At 39.6% G+C, this 21,187-nt stretch overlaps 1 protein-coding gene across 3 annotated transcripts in view; it reads right to left on the bottom strand.

Annotated features, from left to right (window-relative positions):
- The window catches only part of LOC128696571 (zinc finger protein 271), a 97,796-nt gene that overhangs the window by 35,404 nt on the left and 41,205 nt on the right, over positions 1-21,187 (bottom strand). For 2 of the 3 annotated variants that reach the window (XM_070094777.1, XM_070094778.1), the window contains exon 2: positions 16,071-16,126. The exons of the other annotated variant lie outside the window; for it this stretch is intronic. The gene's annotated coding sequence lies outside the window, so the exon portion shown is untranslated. The remainder of the gene's footprint in view (positions 1-16,070; positions 16,127-21,187) is intronic. 3 annotated transcript variants of the gene reach the window in all.

The following is a 21,187-nucleotide window of genomic DNA, read 5'->3' as shown; positions in this document are numbered from 1 at the left end:
GACATGTGTGTGGCACAGTGCATTCTAATCATAAACATATGCCCAGGCTCAATGCAGGTGCTCGTGGTGATGACGTGCAGGTGTTTACTGCCAATGACATCATGGCATTACGGTGGCATGACAAACGAGATGTCACATTGTTGACAACCATTCACCATAATGAAATGCAAGACAGTGGCAAAGTTGATTGAGTGACTAATGAACGTATTCGAAAACCAGTGACAGTGATTGATTATACACAAAACATGCGCTTGGTTGACAAATGTGACATGCAGATTGGTTTTGTTGACTGTGTTCGTAAGAGTTACAAGTGGTACATGAAACTTTTCTTCCATCTCATGGACATTTCAATGCTCAATGCATATAATATGTACCAAATAAAGACTGGCAACAGACCACCGTATGGTGAATTTTGTTTGTCTGTTGTCAGACAACTCATAATGAAGTACCAGGTAAGAACACCTGCTATACAACAAGGTCATCGAATTACTCAGGATATACCCAAGCGTTTGAGGAGGGAAGGTGATCATTCCATAATACAGCTTCCTTCAACTCAGAAGAAATTTGCTCAGAAGAGATGCATCGTCTGTGCACAAACAAAACGACGGCAACAAAGATGCAAAGACACTCGGTTTATGTGTGAGGAATGTAAGGTACCTCTGTGCATGGTGCCTTGTTTCAAGGAGTTCCACAAACTCCAGCAGTTCTAAAACCATGTCCAGTGATTGCAAATATGTAAATATATGATAGAACATTAGTATTATACAAGATTTGTGCATGTTTATTGTAATAAACAACAGTGGTAAACAATAATATGATAATAACTTTAGTGTGGTTATTGTGTTCAATACAGTGAGTTTATATATATATACATTATATACAGTATTGGTCTCTCAGGCCCCAAATGTTAGGAGGAAAAGAAAAAAATTGGAAAAGAAAAGAAAAAACCATAAAAACCACTAAATAATGTAATGCGCGTATGTGGAATTCGTTGATGCTGCCGCCACCACATCATTTTGGACAAACTTCTTGGCACTGTATCTCAGTAAGTACTGATCAGAATTTTTTTTTTTATTACCTTCACAAAAATATGCTCTTTAATTCTGTAAGAAAAAATAATTTTTTCTTTTTCAAAATTTCTTGGACACTGGAGCACCACTTCAGATTTTGGCCTTGGACCCTGAAGGGGTTAAACCCAACAACAACACTTACACCATTTACTCCTCTCATACATTATGACATATTTTATTCATTCTAGAGAATATATCATGTTTCTATGTTATTAATATTGTTTATAATGTCATATTAGATGAATTGTGATAGATAAATAAGCCGTAGAGATTATATTAGCGTCATATTGAAGCGTAATAAACTTGCCTTCCTCTTGCCTCCTACCTACCTCCTACACCAACAAGAATAATGTAATGCGCGTATGTGGAATTCGTTGATGCTGCCGCCACCACATCATTTTGGACAAACTTCTTGGCACTGTATCTCAGTAAGTACTGATCAGAATTTTTTTTTTTATTACCTTCACAAAAATATGCTCTTTAATTCTGTAAGAAAAAATAATTTTTTCTTTTTCAAAATTTCTTGGACACTGGAGCACCACTTCAGATTTTGGCCTTGGACCCTGAAGGGGTTAAACCCAACAACAACACTTACACCATTTACTCCTCTCATACATTATGACATATTTTATTCATTCTAGAGAATATATCATGTTTCTATGTTATTAATATTGTTTATAATGTCATATTAGATGAATTGTGATAGATAAATAAGCCGTAGAGATGATATTAGCGTCATATTGAAGCGTAATAAACTCGCCTTCCTCTTGCCTCCTACCTACCTCCTACACCAACAAGAATCAATAAAGGTTAAGAGTGATGTTAAATGTTCATTTATCCATTTTATTAGTGCTTTATATTTATTTGTCATTGTTTTCTGTATGTAAATCTATATTTAACCTTTAAAAAAAATATTTTTTGTTAATACTTTTGGCTGTCTGAAACAGATTAATTGGTTTTCCATTATTTCTTATGGGGAAAACAGATTTGCCAATCGTGAATTTCACCAGTTGGCAGACTCTCTGGAACAGATTAATCACGAAACTCGGGGTCCACTGTATCTTATCCTCAGTATTTTTATGTGGTGGGGGATCCATGAAAGGGGGTAGGGGTGCTTGAGGGGGGGACCTTTCCTACTTGGTGGGGGGGTGGGTGGTAAGAAGTTAAGGAGGGGACACTTCACATGGTAACATTATTTGGCTTATTCTTTTTCCTTTACATTATGTTCACTTTATTATTAGCCATAATTTAGACTGCTACATCCCTTCACATCAATGTCCTTGTCACTTGTTATATTACTTATGTTGATACTTCAGTACTCATACAATTGTTCATATCCACTTCCCTGTCGACATCTGTTAATAATTCACTAGTGCCACTTGACCGTAATTTATTCCCAAAAATTACACCATATACTGTACTGTACACTATGCACTGGGGATTAATTAAGATTACTCTTTGTAGATGAATGGTTCAGAGAACCGACATGTTGATAAATTAGACACATGTGCAACTCTTGGGTATCTTTATTGAGGAAACGTTTCGCCACACAGTGGCTTCATCAGTCCATACATAGGAGAAACTTGAAGAACAGGAGAAGAATGAGGTAATCAGTCCCTCAACCTTGAGTCGATGTGTTCAGTCCATCAATCTTGAATAGAATACGGCATATCAGCGGACCTACTTCCACATTGAACAAATGTGACATGACCTATGACTGCTGCACCTATCCTGCCATACGGTTTATAAGCTGCTTCTCCGCTGATATGCCGTATTCTATTCAAGATTGATGGACTGAACACATCGACTCAAGGTTGAGGGACTGATTACCTCATTCTTCTCCTGTTCTTCAAGTTTCTCCTACGTATGGACTGATGAAGCCACTGTGTGGCGAAATGTTTCCTCAATAAAGATACCCAAGAGTTGCACATGTGTCTAATTTATCAAGATTACTCTTAGCCACAATTTCAGTTCACTATATCACTGCACATTCATATCCTTATCCCTTGCTATATTATTTACACGATAGTTCAGTACACACATCTGTTTGTTTATTTCCACTTCTCTGTCAACATGTGACAATAATTTAAGTGTTGCTCGACCAAATATACATTCCATATATTATACACTATGCACTATGTACTCCACAATTTAAGATCACTATATCACTGTACATCAACACCCTCATCACTCAATATATTACATAAGGTGATATGAGTAACAATTCTTCAGTATATATAACACGACCAACTGTGTGGAAACACCTTTAGGCCCAGTTCCCACTCGTTCCCAATATAAGAACATAAGAAAGGAGGAACACTACAGCAGGCCTGTTGGCCCATACTAGGCAGGTCCTTTACAAATCCATCGCACTAATAGATTATTTGCCCTCATAAGAACATAAAAAGAACAATGCAACAGGCCTACTGGTCTATGCTAGGCAGCTCCAATTTTCCCACCGGCTAAAGCCAATGCCTTGACCTAGTGACGTCAGACATGCCACTTAAGGGAGGAGCGCTGCATCAGACCTAGTAGCACAAGCTAGTCAGGTCTAACTCACCCTCCCACACCCACTCATGTATTTATCTAACCTATTTTTAAAACTACACAATGTCTTAGCGTCTATGATGGCACTCGGGAGTTTGTTCTACTCATCCACAACTCTATTACCAAAGCAGTGCTTTCCTATATCCTTCCTGAATCTTAATTTTTCCAATTTAAAGCCATTGCTGTGAATCCTGTCTATGTTGGATATTTTTAGCACGCTATTTACATCCCCTTTATTAATTCCTGTTTTCCATTTATACACTTCAGTCATATCCCCCCTAATTCTATGCCTTTCTAGAGAGTGCAGATTCAGGGCCCTCAGTCTATCTTCTTAGGGAAGATTTCTGATACATGACATCAACTTTGTCATCCTCCTTGGTGCATTTTCCAGTGCATTTATATCCATTCTGTAATACGGTGACCAAACCCCCTTTCTTATGTTCTTATGTTCTAAAACTGGGCAGCATAATCTAAATGAGGCCTAACCAAAGATATATAGAGTTGAAGAACAACCTGAGGACTTCTATTATTTATACTTCTTGTTATGAAGCCAAGGATTCTGTTAGCTTTATTGCAAACACTAATGCACTGTTGTCTTGGTTTTAGATTACTCTAACCAGAACTCCTAAATCCTTTTCGCAATCCGTAATATTAAAATCTACATTATTTAGTATATACGTGGAATGGTTATTTTCCTGTCCAACATTTAGAACTTTGCATTTGTCTATACAGTGGTCCCTCGTTTTTCGTAATTAATCCATTCCTGGAGGTGCTACTATTATCGAAATCTACAATTTTCGAATCAATTTTCCCCATAAGAAATAATGTAAATACAATTAATCCGTTCCTGACACCCAGAAGTATCAACAACAATTTTTTTTTTACCTTAAAGATAGATTTACATGCACAAAAGAATGAACATTCAACATGACAGTTACCTTTACTGAAGGCTGTTGTTGATGAATGGAAGGCAGGGAGGAGGAGAGAGGTTATTGTTTTGAAGGGGAATCCCCCTCCATAAGGACTCTAGGTCACTTCAGGGGTCACTTACCTAGCTTAAATATAGATTTAAATGCAGAAAAGAATGCCAAATAAATGTAAAGCACTAATAAAATGCATAAATGAACATTGGGAATAGGGGTAGTTGATGAGTGGAACGGTCTGCCTAGTAGGGTGATCAAAGCTAAAACATTGGGAAGTTTCAAATATAGGTTGGATAAATACATTAGTGAGAGGGGTTGGGTTTGAATCGGTCTTGCACATGAGTAAATAGGTTTATCAAAGCTTATTGCTTGGGTATAGCAATTATGCTGTTAGTGGGTTGAATTTATGAAGGACCGGCCTAGTATGGGCCAACAGGCCTATTGCAGTGTTCCTCCTTTCTTATGTTCTAAAAGCTATGGCTTGGGTAGTTTCAAATTTAGGTTGGATAAATACAAGAGTGAGAGGGGTTGGATTTGAGTTGGACTTGCACCTGAGGTTATTGCTTGGGTAGCATTTGTTCTGTTAGTGGGTTGGATTTGTGAAGGACCTGCCTAGTATGGGCCAGCAGGCCTGTTGCAGTGTTCCTACTTTCTTAAGTTCTTATGTTCCTATTTAACATCACACTTGTTAGGTAAGACACATATGCAACAGTTGGGCAACTTTATTCCGAAACGTTTCGCCTACACAGTAGGCTTCTTCAGTCGAATACAGAAAGTAGGCAGGAACAGTAGAGATGTGAAGACGATGTAATCAGTCCATCACCCTTGAAGTCGTAGAATTTGAGGTTGTCAGTCCCTCAGCCTGGAGAAGTTCAGTTCCATAGTCAGGAACTATCTGAAGATCAAGCGACAGTGCAGAGACTTAAATACTGTCGGAAGGAGAGGTGCAGAGTAGTAGTAGTAGTGAGAATGTAGCCACTGAGAGTTCATGTCCCTCTCAGATCCAACAATTCTCACTTAAAAAGGTTGTCCAAGGTGTTTTCTGTACCAAGATGCCACGTGTTGCAGTGTCTGACAAGATGAACATCAAAATGGTATACAATACCGACAGGTTGTTAGGTAAGACACATATGCAACAGTTAGGCAACTTTATTCCGAAACGTTTTGCCTACACAGTAGGCTTCTTCAGTCGAATACAGAAAGTAGGCAGGAACAGTAGAGATGTGAAGACGATGTAATCAGTCCATCACCTTTGAAGTCATAGAATTTGAGGGTGTCAGTCCCTCAGCCTGGAGAAGTTCAGTTCCATAGTCAGGAACTATCTGAAGATCAAGTGACAGTGCAGAGACTTAAATACTGTCGGAAGGAGAGGTGCAGAGTAGTAGTAGTAGTGAGAATGCAGCCACTGAGAGTTCATGTCCCTCTCAGATCCAACAATTCTCACTTGAAAAGGTTGTCCAAGGTGTTTTCTGTACCAAGATGCCACGTGTTGCAATGTCTGACAAGAGAACATCAAAACAGTATACCATACCGACAGGTTGTTAGGTAAGACACATATGCAACAGTTAGGCAACTTTATTCCGAAACGTTTCGCCTACACAGTAGGCTTCTTCAGTCGAATACAGAAAGTAGGCAGGAACAGTAGAGATGTGAAGACGATGTAATCAGTCCATCACCCTTGAAGTCATAGAATTTGAGGTTGTCAGTCCCTCAGCCTGGAGAAGTTCAGTTCCATAGTCAGGAACTATCTGCAGATCAAGCGACAGTGCAAAGACTTAAATACTGCTGGGAGGAGAGGTGCAGAGTAGTAGTAGTAGTAGTGAGAATGTAGCCACTGAGAGTTCATGTCCCTCTCAGATCCAACAATTCTCATTTGAAAAGGTTGTCCAAGGTGTTTTCTGTATCAAGATGCCACGTGTTGCAGTGTCTGACAAGATGAACATCAAAATGGTATACAATACCGACAGGTTGTTAGGTAAGACACATATGCAACAGTTAGGCAACTTTACCTAACAACCTGTCGGTATTGTATACCATTTTGATGTTCATCTTGTCAGACACTGCAACACGTGGCATCTTGGTACAGAAAACACCTTGAACAACCTTTTCAAGTGAGAATTGTTGGATCTGAGAGGGACATGAACTCTCAGTGGCTACGTTCTCACTACTACTACTACTCTGCACCTCTCCTTCCGACAGTATTTAAGTCGCTTGATCTTCAGATAGTTCCTGACTATGGAACTGAACTTCTCCAGGCTGAGGGACTGACAACCTCAAATTCTACGACTTCAAGGGTGATTGACAGATTACATCGTCTTCATATCTCTACTGTTCCTGCCTACTTTCTGTATTCAACTGAAGAAGCCTACTGTGTAGGCGAAACGTTTCGGAATAAAGTTGCCTAACTGTTGCATGTGTGTCTTACCTAACAACCTGTCAGTATTGTATACCATTTTGATGTTCATCTTGTCAGACACTGCAACATGTGGAAGAGTTGGTGGAGGAGGACAATGAAGAACTAACCACTGATGAGCTGCTAGATCATCTTCAACAGCAAGAGGCCACACCTGAAGAAACTGCTTCGGAGGAGGGGAGAGAGAAATTGAAGAAGTTGCCTACTTCAAAGATTAAGGAAATATGTGCAAAGTGGCTTGAAGTGCAAACCTTTATGGATCAAAATCACCCTCAGACAGCTATTGCAAGCCGTGCTGGTGACTATTACACTGACAATGTTGTGAAACACTTAAAGAAAGTCATAAAGGAACGAGAGGTAAAGACCTCTATGGACAGATATATTGTGTGACAGAAGTCCAGTAACTCTGAAGCTGGTCTTAGTGGCATTAAAAGAAGAAGGGAAGTAACCCTGGAAAAGAACTTGACACCTCAAGTCCTAATGGAAGGGGATTCCCCTTCTAAACACTAAGACTATCAACACTCTCCCCTCCTCCCATCCCATCAATCATCACCAGATCTTCAATAAAGGTAAGTGTCATGTAACTGTGCATGTCTACTTCAGTTTGTGTGTATTAAAATTAATATTTCATGTGGTAAAAAATTTTTTTTTTCATACTTTTGGGTGTCTTGTACGGATTAATTTGATTTCCATTATTTCTTATGGGGAAAATAAATTTGCCTAACGATAATTTTGCCTATGGGGAAAATTAATTTGCCTAACGATAATTTTGCCTAACATTGAGCTCTCAGGAACGGATTAATAGCGTTATGTGAGGGTCCACTTTATTTATTGACTAGTTTAAGCATCACTTGATTCCTGAAGTCAAGTTATACCTGCAAAGTAATAACCTTGCATTCAAGACTCTTGATAATTCCTGTACCCATCCATAAGCTTTGCTGGATGTGACAACACATGTTAACATTGTATTTTTACCTCCAAATACAACTTTAATACAACCACTGGATCGGGGAGTAATTAAGTCATTCAAGTGTAATTACACAAGAAAAGTGATCAATAGACTGGCTCCAACCTGGCGGGGTACTAAGGTTCTGGAATAATATATAATGTACTGCAGGCTAAAAGAAGCCAGAGATGCATTACAGAATTTATGCACACTCCAATGCAACAATCAGCCTTAGAGCCAGAACCTCAATCATCCACTTCTTCTGACAACCAACAGCCATTCATTTCAGCCCAGAAGGGCCACACCAAGCATCTCCACTCTCCTCATAATCAGTGACATAGACCAACAACAAAAATTTTCTGTCTCATAAACACGCTAGATAACAGGGATATCTTGCTACTCCTACTTACACTTTGGTCACACTTCACAGACACGCACATGCATATATATATACATACATCTAGGTTTTTCTCCTTTTTCTACATAGCTCTTGTTCTTCTTTATTTCTTCTATTGTCCATGGGGAAGTGGAAAAGAATTTTTCCTCCGTAAGCCATGCGTGTCGTATGAGGCGACTAAAATGCCGGGAGCAATGGGCTAGTAACCCCTTCACCTGTAGACATTTACTAAAAAAGAGAAGCAGAAAAACTTTATAAAACTGGGATGCTTGAATGTGCGTGGATGTAGTGCGGATGACAAGAAACAGATGATTGCTGATGTTATGAATGAAAAGAAGTTGGATGTCCTGGCCCTAAGCGAAACAAAGCTGAAGGGGGTAGGGGAGTTTCAGTGGGAAATAAATGGGATTAAATCTGGAGTATCTGAGAGAGTTAGAGCAAAAGAAGGGGTAGCAGTAATGTTGAATGATCAGTTATGGAAGGAGAAAAGAGAATATGAATGTGTAAATGCAAGAATTATGTGGATTAAAGTAAAAGTTGGATGCGAGAAGTGGGTCATAATAAGCGTGTATGCACCTGGAGAAGAGAGGAATGCAGAGGAGAGAGAGAGATTTTGGGAGATGTTAAGTGAATGTATAGGAGCCTTTGAACCAAGTGAGAGAGTAATTGTGGTAGGGGACCTGAATGCTAAAGTAGGAGAAACTTTTAGAGAGGGTGTGGTAGGTAAGTTTGGGGTGCCAGGTGTAAATGATAATGGGAGCCCTTTGACTGAACTTTGTATAGAAAGGGGTTTAGTTATAAGTAATACATATTTTAAGAAAAAGAGGATAAATAAGTATACAAGATATGATGTAGGGCAAAATGACAGTAGTTTGTTGGATTATGTATTGGTAGATAAAAGACTGTTGAGTAGACTTCAGGATGTACATGTTTATAGAGGGGCCACAGATATATCAGATCATTTCCTAGTTGTAGCTACACTGAGAGTAAAAGGTAGATGGGATACAAGGAGAATAGAAGCATCAGGGAAGAGAGAGGTGAAGGTTTATAAACTAAAAGAGGAGGCAGTTAGGGAAAGATATAAACAGCTATTGGAGGATAGATGGGCTAATGAGAGCATAGGCAATGGGGTCGAAGAGGTATGGGGTAGGTTTAAAAATGTAGTGTTAGAGTGTTCAGCAGAAGTTTGTGATTACAGGAAAGTGGGTGCGGGAGGGAAGAGGAGCGATTGGTGGAATGATGATGTAAAGAGAGTAGTAAGGGAGAAAAAGTTAGCATATGAGAAGTTTTTACAAAGTAGAAGTGATGCAAGGAGGGAAGAGTATATGGAGAAAAAGAGAGAGGTTAAGAGAGTGGTGAAGCAATGTAAAAAGAGAGCAAATGAGAGAGTGGGTGAGATGTTATCAACAAATTTTGTAGAAAATAAGAAAAAGTTTTGGAGTGAGATTAACAAGTTAAGGAAGCCTCGAGAACAAATGGATTTGTCAGTTAAAAATAGGAGAGGAGAGTTATTAACCCTTTCAGGGTCCAAGGCCAAAATCTGAAGTCACGCACCAGTGTCCAAGAAATTTTGAAAAAAAAAAATTATTTTTCTTACAGAATTAAAGAGCATATTTTTGTGAAGGTAATAAAACAAAAAAAATTAGAATCTGATCATTACTTACCGAGATACAGTGCCAAGAAGTTTATAGAAAATGATGTGGTGGCGGCAACATCGACGAATTCCACATACGCGTATTATATTATTTAGTTGTTTTAGTTGTTTTTTCTTTTCTTTTCCAATTTTTTTCTATTCCTACTAACATTTGGGGCCTGAGAGACCAATACTGTATATAATTGATATATATATACTCACTGTATTGAACACAATAACCGCACTAAAGTTATTATCATATTATTGTTTACCACTGTTGTTTATTACAATAAACATGCACAAATATTGTATAATACTAATGTTCTATCATATATTTACATATTTACAATCACTGGACATGGTTTTAGAACTGCTGGAGCTTATGGAACTCCTTGAAACAAGGCACCATGCACAGAGGCACCTTACATTCCTCACACATAAACCGAGTGTCTTTGCGTCTTTGTTGCCGTCGTTTTGTTTGTGCACAGACAATGCATCTCTTCTGAGCAAATTTCTTTTGAGTTGAAGGAAGCTGTATTATGAAATGATCACCTTCTCTCCTCAAACGCTTGGGTATATTGTGATGAATTCGAGGACCATGTTGTATTGCAGGTGTTGTTACCTGGTACTTCATTATGAGTTGTCTGACAACAGACAAACAAAATTCACCATACGGTGGTCTGTTACCAGTCTTTATTTGGTACATATTATATGCATTCAGCATTGAAATGTCCATGAGATGGAAGAAAAGTTTCATGTACCACTTGTAACTCTTACGAACACAGTCAACAAAACCAATCTGCATGTCACACTTGTCAACCAAGCGCATGTTTTGTGTATAATCAATCACTGACACTGGTTTTCGAATACGTTCATTAGTCACTCGATCAACTTTGCCACTGTCTTGCATTTCATTATGGTGAATGGTTGTCAACAATGTGACATCTCATTTGTCATGCCACCGTAATACCATGATGTCATTGGCAGTAAACACCTGCACGTCATCACCACGAACACCTGCATTGAGCCTGGGCATATGTTTACGATTAGAACGCACTGTGCCACACACATCTGTCTTGTTCACTCGCATGAAATCACTGAGTAATGGGCTTGTGTACCAGTTATCGGTATATAATGTATGGCCCTTACCAAGATAAGGTGCCATCATGTTTCTCACTATGTCACCTGAGATACCCAATAACATCTTGGTATCTTTCAATGTTTTACTACCCGTGTATACAACAATATCCAACACCAGGCCACTGTCACAATCACAGAGTACAAACAATTTTATACCAAAGCGGTTCCTCTTGCTCGGTATATACTGCTTGAATGACAGTCTACCTTTGAACAAAATCAAAGACTCGTCAATTACAAGATTCTTGAATGGATAAAAGTATATCCTGAACTTTTGTTTGAGATACATGAAAACATTTCTAATCTTGTATAACCTGTCACTTCTGTCAGGCCTGGTTTTGTCAGAGAAATGCAACATACGTAACAGTAAGATAAACCTGTTCACTGGTATTATTTCACTGAAGGATGGGGTACAAATTAGCCAATCTGTGGACCAGTATGCTTTTATATTATGCTTATAGTAACAGTAAGATAAACCTGTTCACTGGTATTATTTCACTGAAGGATGGGGTACAAATTAGCCAATCTGTGGACCAGTATGCTTTTATATTATGCTTATAGACGTGAGGCATAAGCATTATTGTTGCAAAAAGCAAATACATTTCTGCAACAGTCGTCTCTTTCCACCTGTGTAGTCTTGACTGTGGTGATAAGATCATATTTGCCATGGTGTACTGAAAATACTTATTACTTTCCCTGACAATAATTTCCATCAATGGCTGGTCAAAGAATAATTCAAAGAATTCCAGTTCATTGGCCATGGTTCCAAGGGGACAGGTAGGTAGAATTCCACTTTGAGAGTCATCAAAGTGGTGAGGGCTAGGAACAAAATTGGGATTTTGCTGCCAATCCCAGATACGGTTTGCTGGTGGATACTGGACATCATAGGCTGGTTTTACGGGTGGTTGTGGTTGTGGCGGGCTGGTGGGTGACGCTCCGCTTTGTCCTTGAACTGATGAGTCAGCAGCGTGGGTCCCCGCGTGGCACAGTGAGTCACGCATGGCAGTGCCACTACCACCACCAGCACCACTAACACCATCCACTGATGCCTGTGGCCCATCCATGCCAAGTGTAGCCACATCATCCTCACTATCACTACCTAAAACGGGTGTAGAGCCACGGGATGTACTCCGGGATGTACTCCGGGATGTACTCCGGGATGTACTCCGTCCCCTGGGCACAGCATAGGGTACACTACCCGAGCGCATGCGGCGGCGAACATACCGATGCTTCACTGGTGAATATGTTTCCTCACTATCACTACTCGAATGATCGTCGAGCGCAATAAAATCACAATCCACGTCAGAATCATCGTCATTACTGAAGTCAGAGGCCTGGCCACGCGAAAATATTAGTTTTCTCTTACATTTAGGAACACCCGACCGTGAGTCACGAGTGCCCACACCAGAGGAAGAAGGTCGAGGATCGTCGCGGTTTTCTGCACTATTATCGATATCCTGGTCATTATTTTCGGTCACTAACTTATCAAAGCCGTAAAATTCGTCTTCATTTGCACTTCCATCAGTGTCAGAACTATCAGACAGGAAGAGGAGAGTCCCAATTTTCCGGGGAGTGAGAGCTGACTTGCGACGAGGCATGGTGAACAAGGGTGACTGAGCCGGCGTTCCCACAATGCTATGCAGGCGCATAGATTTTTTGTTTACGGCACACACCCACGGCGCAGACCCATTCTCTCACATGTAGGCCTATGAGCACTTTCACGCTAAATTTGACGGCGCTAGAATTTTGGCGTAGATCTACGGTTTGGACACTCACCGAAAAGCCGTAGATCTACGGGACGGACCCTGAAAGGGTTAAATGGAGAGTTAGAGGTATTGGGAAGATGGAGGGAATATTTTGAGGAATTGTTAAATGTTGATGAAGATAGGGAAGCTGTGATTTCGTGTATAGGGCAAGGAGGAATAACATCTTGTAGGAGTGAGGAAGAGCCAGTTGTGAGTGTGGGGGAAGTTCGTGAGGCAGTAGGTAAAATGAAAGGGGGTAAGGCAGCCGGGATTCATGGGATAAAGATAGAAATGTTAAAAGCAGGTGGGGATATAGTTTTGGAGTGGTTGGTGCAATTATTTAATAAATGTATGGAAGAGGGTAAGGTACCTAGGGATTGGCAGAGAGCATGCATAGTTCCTTTGCATAAAGGCAAAGGGGACAAAAGAGAGTGCAAAAATTATAGGGGGATAAGTCTGTTGAGTATACCTGGTAAAGTGTATGGTATAGTTATTATTGAAAGAATTAAGAGTAAGACGGAGAATAGGATAGCAGATGAACAAGGAGGCTTTAGGAAAGGTAGGGGGTGTGTGGACCAGGTGTTTACAGTGAAACATATAAGTGAACAGTATTTAGATAAGGCTAAAGAGGTCTTTGTGGCATTTATGGATTTGGAAAAGGCGTATGACAGGGTGGATAGGGGGGCAATGTGGCAGATGTTGCAGGTGTATCGTGTAGGAGGTAGGTTACTGAAAGCAGTGAAGAGTTTTTACGAGGATAGTGAGGCTCAAGTTAGAGTATGTAGGAAAGAGGGAAATTATTTCCCAGTAAAAGTAGGCCTTAGACAAGGATGTGTGATGTCACCGTGGTTGTTTAATATATTTATAGATGGGGTTGTAAGAGAAGTAAATGCGAGGGTCTTGACAAGAGGCGTGGAGTTAAAAGATAAAGAATCAACCATACAGTGGGAGTTGTCACAGTTGCTCTTTGCTGATGACACTGTGCTCTTGGGAGATTCTGAAGAGAAGTTGCAGAGATTGGTGGATGAATTTGGTAGGGTGTGCAAAAGAAGAAAATTAAAAGTGAATACAGGAAAGAGTAAGGTTATGAGGATAACAAAAATATTAGGTGATGAAAGATTGGATATCAGATTGGAGGGAGAGAGTATGGAGGAGGTGAATGTATTCAGATATTTGGGAGTGGACGTGTCAGCGGATGGGTCTATGAAGGATGAGGTGAATCATAGAATTGATGAGGGGAAAAGGGTGAGTGGTGCACTTAGGAGTCTGTGGAGACAAAGAACTTTGTCCTTGGAGGCAAAGAGGGGAATGTATGAGAGTATAGTTTTACCAACGCTCTTATATGGGTGTGAAGCATGGGTGATGAATGTTGCAGTGAGGAGAAGGCTGGAGGCAGTGGAGATGTCATGTCTGAGGGCAATGTGTGGTGTGAATATAATGCAGAGAATTCGTAGTTTGGAAGTTAGGAGGAGGTGCGGGATTACCAAAACTGTTGTCCAGAGGGCTGAGGAAGGGTTGTTGAGGTGGTTCGGACATACAGAGAGAATGGAGCGAAACAGAATTTCAAGAGCGTATCAGTCTGTAGTGGAAGGAAGGCGGGGTAGGGGTCGGCCTAGGAAAGGTTGGAGGGAGGGGGTAAAGGAGGTTTTGTGTGCGAGGGGCTTGGACTTCCAGTAGGCGTGCGTGAGCGTGTTTGATAGGAGTGAATGGAGATGAATGGTTTTTAATACTTGACGTGCTGTTGGAGTGTGAGCAAAGTAACATTTATGAAGGGGTTCAGGGAAACTGGCAGGCCGGACTTGAGTCCTGGAGATGGGAAGTACAGTGCCTGCACTCTGAAGGAGGGGTGTTAATGTTGCAGTTTAAAAACTGTAGTGTAAAGCACCCTTCTGGCAAGACAGTGATGGAGTGAATGATGGTGAAAGTTTTTCTTTTTCGGGCCACCCTGCCTTGGTGTGAATCGGCCAGTGTGATAATAAAATAAAATAATTATTATTTCTATTACATTTGTTGTCTTTAGCAACAAAAACAACATTATCATTTTCGTTTTTGAAATATCTAGATGTCTAATAAAGTTATTTGGCTTTTGGTGGGTTTCCAGGAATGTAAGCCTATTTTTCCCATAAGGTCTTTAGTTTATGTTACATAGATTCATCTAACACAGCATTTTCTGGAACGTAACTACCATGTAATATGAAATCTACTGTGCTTGTAGAAATAAAGATGGTATTGTTATTAGAGTGTACACATTAACAACAGCACACATCAACACGAGTGTACATATTAACAACAGCACACATCAATATGACTGAATACATTAACAACACAAAACATTAGTGTACACATTAAAAACATCATTATAAGGGTATACATTATCCTTTTCACTGTCAGTCCCATAATATTATGACTTGCAAGCCACTGTCAGTCCTGTATTACTACTCAAAAATTCTAGCGGCTTCCAGCCTTGTAGGAGAAAGCTGGTAAATCTACATGTGAGGGAATGGGTATGTGTGCTAAGTGTGTGTGGTATAAAAAAAATTCCTGCAGCACACAGTGCATGAGAGAAAAAAAATTGACTGAATTTTTGGTTTAAAATAGCAACTTTGTAGTGTATTTTTGTACAGTAGTTACTGATGTATTCTCATTTTCTTGGTCTCATTTGATAGAATGGAAGATATATTACAGAAGTAGAGATGATTTTGAATGGCTTATAGACTAAAAGTACCTTGAAATTGAGCTCAAAATACCAGAAATGTTCAATTCTTGCCGATGTTGAAAAGTAAACAAATCACGCAACTAATACATGTCAACTGGTTGGTCTAATATGCTTTCACAAATGCTCTGATATAAAGTATTGAACTTCAATATGCACACCAGTATGAGTGCATATTATGTATATAGGTAAATTTAAACATCTGAAGAGTGTGTGTGCATTGTCTGACATTGGATTAGGTAATCATAGTAGATCCCAGGAACAAATACCATAGGCGAGGTAAGGACAGATTAGTAGTACAATATAAGCAGAACGGCTCATGTATAGGCACTTCAGAACTGCAGTACTCCTATTTTCACTCGATATTATTGATAACATTCAATATAATGAGTCTTTTTTTTTGTTAATTCAATTAAAGAAAAAAGATTCATTATATTGAATATTAGCAATAATATCGAATGAAAATAAGGGCACTGCAGTTCCGCAGTGCCTATACATGAACCACCACTGAATATAAGTAGTGTTGTTTGAGTAGAGGATACCTACATTTTTGAAGACCTTTGTTATGTGCTGGATGTGGGTACTGAACTTCAAGTTGCTGTCTGAAAATGGAAATTAAAATGTTTACTTCCTTGCAAAGCTTACAATGTGTGGTTTACACATTATAAAATATTAATTACAAGTAAGGACACTAGCATGCCTAGGCATTTGGGGCAGATTAATACACCTACCATCTGACTTACGACCTGCTCGACATACATCCACTCAACTTACGACCGTGCATCTGGCAGTTGGGCTGGGCCAGCTGATGCACACTGCTGCACAATATTTGACAATACTCGCGGCGGCAATGTGTCATGCAGGCAACATCAGTTTGAGTAACCCTGCACTATCAGCAGCATCATACTGTATTAACTGTACTAACTGGACAGTAAATTTCACCATGGCCCCTAAGATGAAGTCTGAATCTTGCACTGGAGATTGTGGCAAGGAAGGCTCTTGCTCTCGAACTCTCAATTTGTTTTCACTGTTGCACATAAACCTGTCTGTATCTGTCTGCCTGTATATCTGTGTCTGTCTGTATCTCTATGTGTCTGTTTATCTATCTTTCTGTCTACCTGTGTGTCTGTCTTTCTGTTTACCTGTGTGTCATTCTGTCTACCTGTGTGTCTGTCTTTATGTCTACATGTGTGTCTGTCTACCTGTGTCTGTCTTTCTGTCTACCTGTGTGTGTCTTTCTGTCTACCTGTGTGTCTGTCTGGTAGGTAAGTTTGGGGTGCCAGGTGTAAATGATAATGGGAGCCCTTTGATTGAACTTTGTATAGAAAGGGGTTTAGTTATAGGTAATACATATTTTAAGAAAAAGAGGATAAATAAGTATACAAGATATGATGTAGGGCGAAATGACAGTAGTTTGTTGGATTATGTATTGGTAGATAAAAGACTGCTGAGTAGACTTCAGGATGTACATGTTTATAGAGGGGCCACAGATATATCAGATCACTTTCTAGTTGTAGCTACACTGAGAGTAAAAGGTAGATGGGATACAAGGAGAATAGAAGCATCAGGGAAGAGAGAGGTGAAGGTTTATAAACTAAAAGAGGAGGCAGTTAGGGTAAGATATAAACAGCTATTGGAGGATAGATGGGCAAATGAGAGCATAGGCAATGGGGTCGAAGAGGTATGGGGTAGGATTAAAAATGTAGTGTTAGAGTGTTCAGCAGAAGTTTGTGGTTACAGGAAAGTGGGTGCAGGAGGGAAGAGGAGCGATTGGTGGAATGATGATGTAAAGAGAGTAGTAAGGGAGAAAAAGTTAGCATATGAGAAGTTTTTACAAAGTAGAAGTGATGCAAGGAGGGAAGAGTATATGGAGAAAAAGAGAGAGGTTAAGAGAGTGGTGAAGCAATGTAAAAAGAGAGCAAATGAGAGAGTGGGTGAGATGTTATCAACAAATTTTGTTGAAAATAAGAAAAAGTTTTGGAGTGAGATTAACAAGTTAAGAAAGCCTAGAGAACAAATGGATTTGTCAGTTAAAAATAGGAGAGGAGAGTTATTAAATGGAGAGTAAGAGGTATTGGGAAGATGGAGGGAATATTTTGAGGAATTGTTAAATGTTGATGAAGATAGGGAAGCTGTGATTTCGTGTATAGGGCAAGGAGGAATAACATCTTGTAGGAGTGAGGAAGAGCCAGTTGTGAGTGTGGGGGAAGTTTGTGAGGCAGTAGGTAAAATGAAAGGGGGTAAGGCAGCCGGGATTGATGGGATAAAGATAGAAATGTTAAAAGCAGGTGGGGATATAGTTTTGGAGTGGTTGGTGCAATTATTTAATAAATGTATGGAAGAGGGTAAGGTACCTAGGGATTGGCAGAGAGCATGCATAGTTCCTTTGTATAAAGGCAAAGGGGATAAAAGAGAGTGCAAAAATTATAGGGGGATAAGTCTGTTGAGTGTACCTGGTAAAGTGTATGGTAGAGTTATAATTGAAAGAATTAAGAGTAAGACGGAGAATAGGATAGCAGATGAACAAGGAGGCTTTAGGAAAGGTAGGGGGTGTGTGGACCAGGTGTTTACAGTGAAACATATAAGTGAACAGTATTTAGATAAGGCTAAAGAGGTCTTTGTGGCATTTATGGATTTGGAAAAGGCGTATGACAGGGTGGATAGGGGGGCAATGTGGCAGATGTTGCAAGTGTATGGTGTAGGAGGTAGGTTACTGAAAGCAGTGAAGAGTTTTTACGAGGATAGTGAGGCTCAAGTTAGAGTATGTAGGAAAGAGGGAAATTTTTTCCCAGTAAAAGTAGGCCTTAGACAAGGATGTGTGATGTCACCGTGGTTGTTTAATATATTTATAGATGGGGTTGTAAGAGAAGTAAATGCGAGGGTCTTGGCAAGAGGCGTGGAGTTAAAAGATAAAGAATCACACACAAAGTGGGAGTTGTCACAGCTGCTCTTTGCTGATGACACTGTGCTCTTGGGAGATTCTGAAGAGAAGTTGCAGAGATTGGTGGATGAATTTGGTAGATTAGATAGATTAGATTTTGCCACCGAAGTGGCTAGTTTATTGTGCACCCCATATCCATCCTGTGGACGGTAGCGCGAGAGCATGTGGATACACAAAAGGCCTAGGAACTAGGCCCCAAAGGGTTAACAGGAATACATATGGATTTATATCTACATATCTATAGTTCACTTATCTGTTACAAGCAAATTTAGGAAATTTGCTTAGTATATCTGGTATCTTATTTTCATTAATAAGATATCTTGACATGTCACATAGGTTATTATACTGTCTGTCTCTGTATTCCTCAATAAGTGGACAATTAAGCACATAGTGTTCAAGACAGTGACCATATGCCTGATCACATAATTTACATTTAGTTTGATCATCATCTGTGTGTCTCCCAAACTGCCAGAAGTACTTGTAACCAAGCCTAAGCCTGGCCACTACAACATCAGTCAGTCTGTTCACATTGCAAGTTGCTCCATAAACATACTTATCTACGTTCATGTTATCATAGTGGGTTATAGATCTACTCAGGCTTCTAACTGCATTCCTATAACAATCATCTTCATTATTTACTTCTCTCCTAATATTATTCCTAATGCTAGACACAGTTATACCAAAGTTATATTCTACGTTCTCCTTCTGGATACTCTTCTTGGCTAACATATCAACTTTATCATGAAGGAGTAATCCAATGTGTGATGGGATCCATAGCAATTGTACATTAATTCCTTTGTCCCTAATTTTTGAGTATCTATACCTGGCTTCCCCAATGAGCATGTTGTTGGAGTCATTATATGAGCCAAGAGCCTTCAATGATGACATAGAATCAGTAATGATGATAGAGTCAAGCTCAGTGTCATAGGTTAGCTTTAGAGCCATTAGGATTGCAAACAATTCAGTTTGCAGTGTAGACGCCCAGTTGTTAATTCTTATGCCTAACTCAACAAATTTATTATCGTTCTTAACTAGGGAGGTGGCAATAAGAGCAGATGCAGCCCTGCCAGAAGACTCCTGTTTAGATCCATCAGTGTATATAACTTGTGATAACTTATTACTACCAGCTAGGCGAAAAATTTCTTCTTGAGCAGTTGCTCTAACAAGAGATTTAAGGAAGGGATTACTAGCAATGAGCTTCTTGGGAGGGACTTGTAGGTATGTGATATTAAATGAACACATCTTCCATGGAGGGGTGAAATGCTCTTGTTGCCTACAGTGATACAGTTCATGCAGGTTATAAAACTTAATGCAATTGCACGTTTTCACAATCCATTTAGATCTGTGTGTATTTACCTCTAGACACTTGGTAAGATTCACTGTGACAGTGTCTGGTTCGTTTCTCAACATTCTAATACCGAGTACAGTGTTAATTTCAACAATCCTATCACTGATACTAGAAATACCAAGCTCCTTCCTCATGTTAAGAACTTTTGTAGATCTGGGACAGCCAAGAATAATCCTGAGAGCTTCATTTTGCATTAACTCCAAGGGTCGGAGGGAACTTTCTCTAGCTAATATCAACATGGGAGCAGCATAATCAATTAAGGACCTAACATAGGCTATGTACATCATTCTCACGATTCTCACATTAGCACCATAGTTGGGATTGTAACCAGCAACAGCTTTGAGAGCATTTAGCCTAGCTTTGCATTTCTTGTTTAGTTGTGGTATAGTGGATTTGTTAAAGGGTACATCTACACCAAGATATCTGTAAGTTTTAACGTAGCTAATGATTTCACCCTGCAAATAGATGGGTGGGGGATGTCGTTTGCTTGTTAATATCTTTGTTTTAGAGGAAGATATTATAAGGCCTAGTCGATTACAAATTGCTTGAACTTCATTAAGAATGGTATTCATCTTCTTATGCCCTGTTGTATGGATCATGATATCATCAGCATAGCTTATAGCTATATGTTTAGGTGAGGCAGGTAGAGCATTTAGGAGAGCATTAATCAGAATATTAAATAGCATGGGACTAAGAACTCCTCCCTGCGGTGTACCTAAAGACATTTCTTTAGAATCACTTCTGAAGCCTTGGTAAAGGACAGAGGATACTCTATTTGACAGGTATCCTATTATCCAGCAGAGTAAGCTACCACCAATATTCATTTTGGCTAGTTCATGTAGTATAATGGTTCTGTTCGCAATATCAAATGCAGATTTTAGATCAAGAAAAGTGGTAAAACTAGTAGAGGTGTGTGCAGTGAGAAAGGTGGAAATACAGTTCTGCACACTTTTACCTTTCATGAACCCATAGAGGTAGGGGGAAAGTTGATGTCTGATTCTGTAGTACAATCTGTTAAGCATCATTCTTTCAAAAGTTTTGCAAAGACAACTAGTTAAGGAGATCGGCCTAAATGTATCAGGCTGTTGGGGCTTAGGGATAGGCACAATGAGACTATTGGTCCAAGAAGTAGGAAGAACGCCCTCAATGTAACTGAGATTATACAGTGCCAACAAAGGGTTATCAGGCACGTGCCTTAGAGTTCTGAGAATATCATAGGTTATACCATCCTCTCCAGGAGCAGTTGATCGACCTTTGGTTAATGCATTATCTAATTCATACTCGGTAAAGAGGCAATCACTCTCATCAATATTTTGGCTCATAAAATTAATCAGTTTCAACATTTCTTCAGAAGTACTCTCTAAATTTTTTCTA

The sequence above is a fragment of the Cherax quadricarinatus genome, chromosome 47, assembly GCF_038502225.1.
Source record: "Cherax quadricarinatus isolate ZL_2023a chromosome 47, ASM3850222v1, whole genome shotgun sequence".
NCBI lineage: Eukaryota > Metazoa > Arthropoda > Malacostraca > Decapoda > Parastacidae > Cherax > Cherax quadricarinatus.
This window is presented reverse-complemented; position numbering and strand designations above follow the sequence as displayed.